Genomic DNA, 10101 nt, shown 5'->3' on the forward strand with positions numbered 1-10101 from the left:
CACCACTAAAACTTCACACAAACAAAACACTTTCCATGTAGCTGGAGTGCTTCGATTAAGGCCAACAGCTTGTCTTCAAATGGCCTAATTCTCTCTCAAACTGTCTACAATAAGTGTGCAATTTCTGGCTATGCAACATAATAACACAAACATGCTGAGTGTGTTACATAAGGTTAGGCCACTCTTTGATACACAAGGTTAATAAAAAATACTAGCTTCTGAATTGAGTGTTTTGTCCATTTTGTGAAGCATTTTGGCTGCTCAGAGGAGTCTTTGCTCCACTTTCAAAAATTAAAAAACTTTTTTTTTTTCAGAAACTGTTTTAGTGCTTGGAAAATAAATATGCTTTCACACATATTAGACAATTGTACAGACAGTGAAATTTCACAACTTTAAACTCCACTAAATGATAAGCTTTTACAGAGAAATTGAATTGGTACTGGCCTTGAAAAGTCCTTTCCTCTGTGGCATCAAGTCAAATATCCAAACAGATTTTGGTGTGTGGTGCTCCTTTTTTCAAAAGAAAGAGGTCATTCTATTCCCTTGAGTATTTTCTCTGAACAGACAGAGGCCAACAGAGAAAGTAAAAGAAAAAACAGAGTTTCCAGAAGTAGGATGGAGATGCTGAGTGATGGATGTGTTTCTTTGTCTGCTTATTAAGGAAATAAAACGTTTGCTACTGGGTTAATTTGTTTTTTGGAAATGGATTATTCAACAAGAATTTCAAACCTTTGCACGTTTGAAAAAAATGGAGAAAAAAATGGACTCACTTAAGGTTCAATTATCATTGACAAGTCTTTATTGATGTCACCTTTGTTGGAGTTGTTCCAAAACAAATACCAGTATACTGATACTGGTACTGGTGTTGGTATCGGTCTACTGGTATTGGTATCGATACAACTTTCATGCAGATATATCGATACCAATATACTGATAACTATACAAGCATTGGTATCAGTATGCTGATTTCAGAACAACTTTTATACAGATATCGGTACAAATATACCAACACTGATACCAGCATTGGTATCGGAACAACTTTAACACCAATATCCATATCAATATAAGGATGCTGATACCAGCATTGGTATTGGTATGCTGGTAATGATATTGTAACAACTTTAACACCAATTTCCATATCAATATAAGGATGCTGATACCAGCATTGGTATTGGTATGCTGGTAATGGTATTGGAACAACATTAATAGTATAGAACAGTATACCGGTATCGACCTCCAGTGTCTCAAATACAGGATCGGGTATGGGCCGGTATAACAATCAATGAACCGATGTGATACTACAACCCATTAGCCAATCAAACCAGTCAAAAAACTAGTCAGCTGTTTGTAGGTAAACTACTGTGTGACAATAACAAACAACAACAGTGTATTGCTTGAGAGAGTGTAATGTAAGTCGAAGGTATACAAATATCAGTGTTTTACCTCCAGCTTTATCGTAATCTTTTAATCACACTAGTACTGGACATTGGCCAATACTCATGTCTAGGTATCAGTAGGCAAAAATGATATCGGTAACATCTCTTACATACAAGTTCTAAACATTATATTAACTAAATAGATATTGGACTTAATGTCAAAGATGAAAATATAGTATAAGTTAACTTTACACCAAAAGATTCCATTGGATATCTGCAGTAATTAACTTGCTTCCATGTCTCTATTGGACCTCTTAGTTCACTGAGCTCCACTGACATGTAACTATATATAGAACTACATATTTATGAACTAAATATAGTTCAAAGTTACTTTGATGTGACTGTGTGGAGGCAGGGAGGCTTTAATCACCTGAGATCTGTGTGTTAAGAGATAAACTCCCACTTTTGCCACACCTCCATTAGTGGTCAATTAAGGTCATAAATGACTTAAAGCCTTTTAGACATCACTCAGCACTTGGAGACTGTAACAGTGATTGGGGGGGCTTTAAAGCAGGACATGACATTTGGACTGAGACAGTTAATGATGCTGTAACAGTTTGACCAGGGAGGCAGCAGGAAAGCTCTATAACTCTGACCTCCTCTTCTCCCTCCATCAGCCTCCTCCTGGCTCTGTGCCCGCCTCCTGTTGAATATTTCAGGTTATCACTAATGAAGGAAGTTATCAGTCTCTCACTGCGGCACCAGCTTTAAATAGAACAGGAACATCTATTCACTGCTCAGACTCCCAGAGCTCTCTGTGCGTGCGTGTGTGTGTGTGTGTGTGTGTGTGTGTTATACAACCTCACTAACTGACCTGGCAAGACTGTAGAGAAATGAATGAGATTATTGAGCATGTGAAATATATTTCAGTGTTTGGGTCACGCTGCCCTGCGCTGTGATAATATAAACTGCATGATCAGACAGGAAAGGAAACCAAAGGGAAAATTAAAAAATTAATCTGAAACTCTGCTGAAGCTCCTGACAAATCATGCTCATATTCAGATCAGCAGGCTAAGCAGGCTCCCCCCACAGATTGATACATTTCATAACACTGAAATTTGTGTTGAAAGGAATTACAATGTGTCAGTTTGGTCTTTTACTGATTTGTTGGAATTATTAATTTTTTATTGGTTCATTATTTTGACCACAACTTGTGCCGTAGAGCAATGTTTTGATGAACTAGTCTCTGTTTTGTTGATCGCACATGCTCTACTTGCAATGCAGATTTTGGAGCACATTCCTCTGACCAGTTCTACCAATGACTGTGTGTATTTTATACATGCTAAAACAAAGATAAGTAAAGGGTAAAACCAGATGCATAAGGCAAAAATAAAGTTAGCCATTGCCTTATTTACCTAATTATAGTTCCATGATGGGCTGCACGATGGTGCATTGGTTAGCGCTGTCGCCTCACAGCTAGACGAAGTGGGCCTTTCTGTGTGGAGTTTACATGTTCTCCCCATGCATGTGTGGGTTCCCTCTGGGTACTCCGGCTTCTTCCCACAGTCCAAAGAAATGCTAGTTAGTTTCATTGGTGACTCTGATATTGCCCATGGGTGTGAGCGTGAAAAGTTGTCTGTTTCTGTGTGTCAGTGACTGGCGATCAGTCCAGGGTGTACCCCACCGAGCGCTCCAATGACAGCTGGGATAGGCTGAACAGGATAAGCGGTAGGCTATAGCTAATGGATGGATAGTTCCTTGGTTTCACATTATTCAGATTGCACTTTGTTGGTTGCAAAAACTATTGCTCGAAAAACAATGCACATGGACAATGCACATGGACTTGCTGACATAACTGTAACATCATGGATCAGATGAAGAATGACTGGGATTCCTAGTTTGCTGTCAGAAACTAGAAACTGAGTGGAGAAGTGAAGTTTTTCTCTCGTTAAGCAGATGTATTTAATATGCTGTTCCGTCTTTAAGCTGGCAGTGGAGGCACAGAGCTGAGTCATGTCTGTGTAAATGTGGGAGCCAGCAGCACCCGACATGGGTGTGAAATATCGAGGACGTAATGTGTGCAACCCACCAGAAGTTCACAGCTAACTCAAAGAAGAAGCGGAAGGAAAAGTCAGCAGCAAACCTAGAGCAACTGAAACTGTCAACACATTATGACACAGAAGAGTCAACCTGCAAGCAGAGGACGAGATCTGGCACCAGCAGGGACAGAGAAGGACCATTATAATTGTTTCGAAAGCAATTTTGCTGCTGGAGGCATACATGAAGCTGGAACACGTCATGGCTTTACTGTAAAAAGCAAAGTCAACATAATGTCAGGCTTTCTTTGGAGTGTAACTGTGAGATCTCTGTACAAAAAGGTCTGATGAGAGGTTTATATTCCACTCTTATAATGGTGAAATAGTAAATCCCTGAACCCTCAGTGTTCAGCTTAAATCCTTACAGTATCTGAAAGATTCTTCAGTCCTGTCTCTCAGCTCCCCTCCCTCCTCCTAGCCCTTAGTTTCACTCTGTTACTCCCTCCCTCCAGGGAGAGGGTAAGAGTCTTCAGAAGTGCTCAGTATCCAACAGAGACACAAGTTGAAGAGACTGTCAGACACACAGAGGATTGCCAGCCGGCAGAGATAAAGGCAGGCAGAGAATAAAAGATTGCAAGTCCGCAACAGACAAAAAAAGATACATAGATGATTAGAAGGGAAGCCGGGCTACATTAAAGTTCAGGCTAAGTTAAGATGACCAAACAAAGTTCAATGCAGCTCAATGGACTGAGATGTCCTCTTTGTATTTACTGCGTCATATACTGCAGCTTCACAGTCCATACTGATCCCTACGTTGTCTTTGTACGGCAACATAGGAATGCATAAAAAACGCAGCCTTTACTGTCTTAAAAAGTATTAAAGATTAAAAATGTCGTGCATGAAGATTTTAGTCAAAAAGAACAATAACAACTGAATATAAAGGCCCTGACATTATTGTGCAGAATGCATTGTCAAGCACTCTTTTTGTGCGTGTGTGCGAGTGTGTGTGTGTGTGAGTGTTTTGTGGTGTGAGCTGTGACCACTCCAGGCTACACTCCTATTTATAACTGACATTGGCAGAGTTGCATAAGGACACAGCAGCACATTAGACCATTAAAGACGGTGAGAGGGATGCTAGAAAATAAACAAAAAATTACCCAACGTGCACATTGTTGTCAGCTGCCATTTTGCACAGATTTTATCCATCATGATTTAGCGTTGAATTTTAATTCAGCAGAGCCAAATCCAAAGTTTATGGTTCCCCAAACTCCTCAAATATGGCACCTTGGTCAATGGTCCTATGTGTCAAAGGAGGACAAACCTTTCAGCTTCTGTTTTGCTTGTGCAGGGCTCTCTGGACAATAACCAAATGATAGGTAATATTTAACAAAGTGGTCCGCTTAAGCCAGTGATTAGCAATAAATGACTTCCAGTCAAGATTTCCTTTTCCGCGTTGTTTACAGCAGAAAGCGTTTTTCTTGTGATTGACTTTAATTAACGGGTCTCACTTTAATGAAATTTCTACATCATGATGCAGATTTGTAATAGGTCAAAATGAAGCTTTGTCAGGTCTGTCCTCAAGAGGAGAAGAAAACTACTTTCAAAATGCTAATTCGTTGAATGGAGGTCGGATCGATCATTTCTGATGCATTCAAGGAAGCTGGAAAATCTAAACACTGAACGGCTTCCCTGACACAGCCTCACAGGAATTTGTTTCAAGTTGAATTTTAGATCTAGAACAGATTGCTAGCTGAACTTGTTGCAGATGTCTGTTTATAGAGATTAATAAGAAGCTAAATCATCGTCAGGTGACCGCTGATGGGAGCTAGAATGTCATTATAGCAGATTACGTTCCGCCTGCTTTTGCTCTCCACACGGACTGTTTTTCTTGCATACGCCGCAGCCTGCTGATACGTGATTGGTCAATGTTATTCAAACTACAAGAGTACTACAAATGGAAACCCCTTAAATCCACGTCCCTGCCAACAGATTCTACATTTCATTTCTATGTAATAGAGATTAGAAAGATTTCGTCTCCTTAGTGTTTTTATGATGTTTTTACCTTTATCTTGAAATCTTTATGCTTACTGTATTTTTTATGGTGAACTTGATTTGTTTGTTTGGATGCTAGTCTTCGGTTGTATTGTTGTTTTATGTTCTAACAAGTTGCACTGAACTGTATTTTTGCACTTTTGCCCAAGGCAAATTTCCCCTCTGGGACAATAAAGTGTATCTTAATCTTTATATAAGTAATCATTTAATCAAGATGCTTCAGAGCAGCACCTACATTTTTGTTTACCTGTGTGTCCCTGTGTTTGGCATGCTGAGCAGGCTGGAGCTGGTGAATGGAGTCTTTCACCTCTCTTAGGACATCAATAGTGCAGTGAACTTGCCTCAGGTTGTTTCTGTGCCTTCTGTTAAATCTTACTGGCTCCATGTCCTGCACACAGCACGGCCTGTAGGAAAAGATACCGTAGCATCAATATTCTACAGATGCATGTTCAAATATATAAGACATCACAGAAAAGGTGCGATAGAAGCGCATCATATATACAACATGTGCAGTGGGGGAGCATGTGTCTGGCGCTTTTTAGTGTGAGCATGTGTACAGATACTCCTGTGCTCCAGTGATTGTGTTATCTGTGCAGCTGCACTGTTAATCCCAGGATCAATAATAGCCTTTCATGATCGCTTCACTGTGGCCTCGATCTGTCACACGCCATCATGTCAGAGTCAGCTTCCGCATACACACACCCACACACACACAACCAATGAATACTGTATACATTTCTGGATTATAAGAGAGCCCATTTGAGTCATACACATAAATACAGATTGAACCTATTCGGCTTTATTTATGTTGAAATCACAGAAGAGATTTAATTATTTCTCCAAATATTTTACGTCTTATTTACAGGTGCTTTTTCAACTACAACCACATCCTTGTCTATTCCTGTGCTGCGGCATCTTTAAAGGCACCTTGACAGGATAATATTGGAGAGAGAAGGTTACTCATTCACTTTCCATGCACACGCATTCTCTGGCAGGCCGGAAATTTGTGCTGGCACCGGTGCAACTTTCAAGTTCTCGAACACTTACATAAAAGCCTCTTTACTCTGTAGTCACTTGGACAGAGTTGGGAGAGAAAAGCCACCTGGCAGGCTCTGCACTTTCAAGATTTAGCTGACGAATACAAAAAACTAAATAGATGAGGATTTAGGAACCTTTGGAAAGGCATCATTCAGACTCTAAACAAGCCATCAATTCTTTTGTCAATTAAAGGCATACTTAAACATATTAGCTTATTAGCTTTTTCCAAGAGTCAGAAAAGATCAATACAACTCTCGTTGCAACAAAGTGATCCTGTGATCTTGATTTGATGGTTATCTCTTAGCATATGTCATATATACAGTAGGTCATATTTTCTCTTCCCCTACCTATAGCATGGTCGAAGCTTGTGTTTCAGATCTCATTTGGCAAAAACTCATTTTCAGTGCATAATTGTGCTCTTATTTATTCATTTCTTTATCAAGGCCAAGTTGTATGCTAATGCAATCTGGGGGATCTAATCAAATTTAAGCATATCCTCCCACGGGCGTATTTTGTTTAATTAAAAAATTAATTGAAAAATGCGACATTTAATATCAAACTAAAGCACATGGTTAGCCTAGCTTAGCATAAAGACCATAAGCAGTAAGAACTGGCTAGCCTGGGTCTATTCAAACATCTATCCCGTTGGTTAATAAAGTACTCTGTGAGCATGATGGTACCAAACCTTGAGAATTCATAGTGACAACCGGATTTTAGGAGTTCATCAAAAAATAACAGCATGTGACCCCCCTGAAACTGAAACTTGTATTTTTTAGTGTACAGATTAAATAAGTAAGATACAATGGGTCAGTCAAGGTCTTTTCAGCGTACTCGCTTGGATCCCGGGGTCTCACTGCGCTCCTCATGTGAATAGACAGGCACACAAGCGTTCCGCAAGTACATGCCAGGCGCTCCACGTGTAACCATGGAAACGGCTTCTGTGCAGTAGCACAACTGTAGCTATTTTCTCTATAGGTAACTAGCTAAATTAGCATAGTTGTAATTTAACCATTACCAACTAATGTAACATATAGCCTAGCTTAAGTTACTGCTTTAGAGGTGTTGGGAGGTGTATTTTTGGCTGACCGCCGGGGTCAGCCCTACACATGGGTCTGTATGAGACTGACTGACTGAGTAACTGACTGACTGATTGACTAAGTGAGTGACTGAGTGACGGTACTTTCAGAGCCGTAGAAAGAGAGAGAGTTGCAACATCGCAATGGCAGATCATGGAGCATATTGGACCTCCACTGACGCAACTCTCTGTCTATACGGCTCTGGATACTGTGTTCGGGGAGTAGGCGGGGCTACTCCTCCGTTGCTCGTCCGCTGTCCTCACCTACGTCCACTGCGCGCACCTGCTTTCAAACACGTTGTCATCGGCCTCATAAGGACAGTCCTTGTAACACATTGCCCACAAAAGTGCACATTGACCTGATGCGGTCAGTCACATACTAGGTTTTGACCTAGTCTTGCTGACTGTGGATGGAGTCAGGCTAGCTGATAACCTCATTTTCCCATCTTTATGCAAAGCTAGGCCTATCACCTCCAGGCAATAGCTTCAAAGTTAATGCACAGATACAAGTTTAGTATGAAACTCTTCATCAGCTCTGGGAAAGAAACCATAACAGTAGAGTAATTGACTGACACTTAGCTTATGTTAAAGTCTAGCTAGCTGCTACAGCCTGTTGACATCCAAATAAAGCTAAAACCAGTCTTAATGTCTAAAGGCATTTTGTGTGTGCATACTTTACGCATTGCAGTAACTGTAGCCAGAGTTGTTCTCGTGATACATTTATAAGCTCCAACAAAACATGATCTGCCAGCCAGAAATAGCTAAGCGCGGTACCATGGAGACCCCACAAGTATAAATGCACAGGTATAAATCAGGCCTAAGTCAAGTTATGTTAGCTGGATTTGTTTGACTGCAGGTCTGCATAGTTTTCAATAAATAAGAAACTGATGAGCAGAGAGAGAGCATCATTGCTACAGGTTGGCTGTCGGCTTTCTGCAGCCATCCGACCTGAAGAGCTGCCAAACAGCTGCAGCAGCACATCTCTTTTTCATTCCCCACAGCTTCCTCTCTCAGTGGCAGATTATGCATGATCTTTTTTGTCAGAGGGGGACAGAAATGGAGCCCTAAGCCTGAACTATAAGAGGCACTGTGGTGAACCAAAGTCAACAACATTGAAAAGCCTTGACTTCTGGATTCCCTGGTATCATATAAGGATACTGAGCACAAACAGTATGCTTAATTGATTTAGTGGCAGCTTTTGTGGTATGATATAGATTTAAACTCACAAACCTTTCAGTTTCTGTCATCCGACACAACCTGCTATTGATACAGACCTTCCTCTGCTGCTGTGAGGCTGCTGGCACTGAGCCCATCTCAGCCTCCTTCACATGCACACTCTGCTTCACACCAGCTATTTCTGGTTCTCTCATTCTGTATGCTGCTCCCCTCCTCCACTCGTCTTATCTCTTTGTGTGTGTGTGTGAGTGAGAGAGAGTGTGTAGTTCTCACACATACACACTCTCTCAGCTCTTGGCTGCCTTCCTGTAGATTCATCATTAATTTATCCAATTTCTTAATGTTCCTCCTCTTCCTCACATGGCCTCACTGTCCCGGCCTCTTCCTCCGCCCACTGGCTCCGCTCCACTTTGAGATTGAAGAGCTTCTCTCTGCTTTATTGCCTTCTGTGTCACTGAGTCCTTCCATAAAGACAGATGATCAGGACTCTTGTGCCGTTTGGAGAAAAGATGTTTGAATTTTACTCTCACTGCACCACAGGCTTTGCAGGTTTCTACAGATTCTACTGCATGTTATGCAATGAATGTTCAGCTTTGATCTGCTAAATTGGTAGAATTCAAGTTACACACAGTTATCTGTACATCATTTGTACATCTGTATTTTAATAACTTTTTGACACTTCCAATGTGTGTAGTCTGCCAAAAGTAGACACTTGTATCTTCTGTCACATCACTCAGTTAAAAGCTGGAGCACAGACTTCTTGCACGGCCAGAAATTTCCATAAATCACACAGCAAGTCACACTTTTATTCGATGACAGCAACAAACACAGCAAAGTTAAAGTGATAATCTCAAAGATTTTAACTGAAATAAATGTCTGTTAAGTCACTATCTTCTGCCGAATGAGGCAACACAGTGGTGATTAAGCCTATGGCCCACTGATGAAAGCCTTTGCATTTGCAGTATTACAGATTGGGCGTCTGGTGCGGCTTTCACAGAAAAAATCAATAGCAACGACCAGTTAGTGACGCGTTTTCCATCACCCAGCAGTGGTTGGCCTGCCAGAGAGGGTAGGTGGAGCTAAGCGGCTGCGTTTCCGGTCTCTGCAAGTGTTGCGAGTAAACAGTAATCTACTATGGCTGAACAAACAAAGAAAAGATTGATGACTACAGATACAACTTCAACAAGAAGTGAAAATCCGAAGAAAGAGAAACAAATTTGACGCTCAGATGAAGGCAAACTGAAAGTCTGAAAAGGAAAGCGACCGTCAGTGAGGAAAATCAAGAGTTACAACCGGAGCCAACCGTGAACACTGTCTGGATATGTGGGAAGTGTGCTCCCGCAATTAC

This window comes from Semicossyphus pulcher, unplaced genomic scaffold, assembly GCF_022749685.1.
Source record: "Semicossyphus pulcher isolate SPU_LCO1_2020_fin unplaced genomic scaffold, fSemPul1.0.p SCAF_4, whole genome shotgun sequence".
NCBI lineage: Eukaryota > Metazoa > Chordata > Actinopteri > Labriformes > Labridae > Semicossyphus > Semicossyphus pulcher.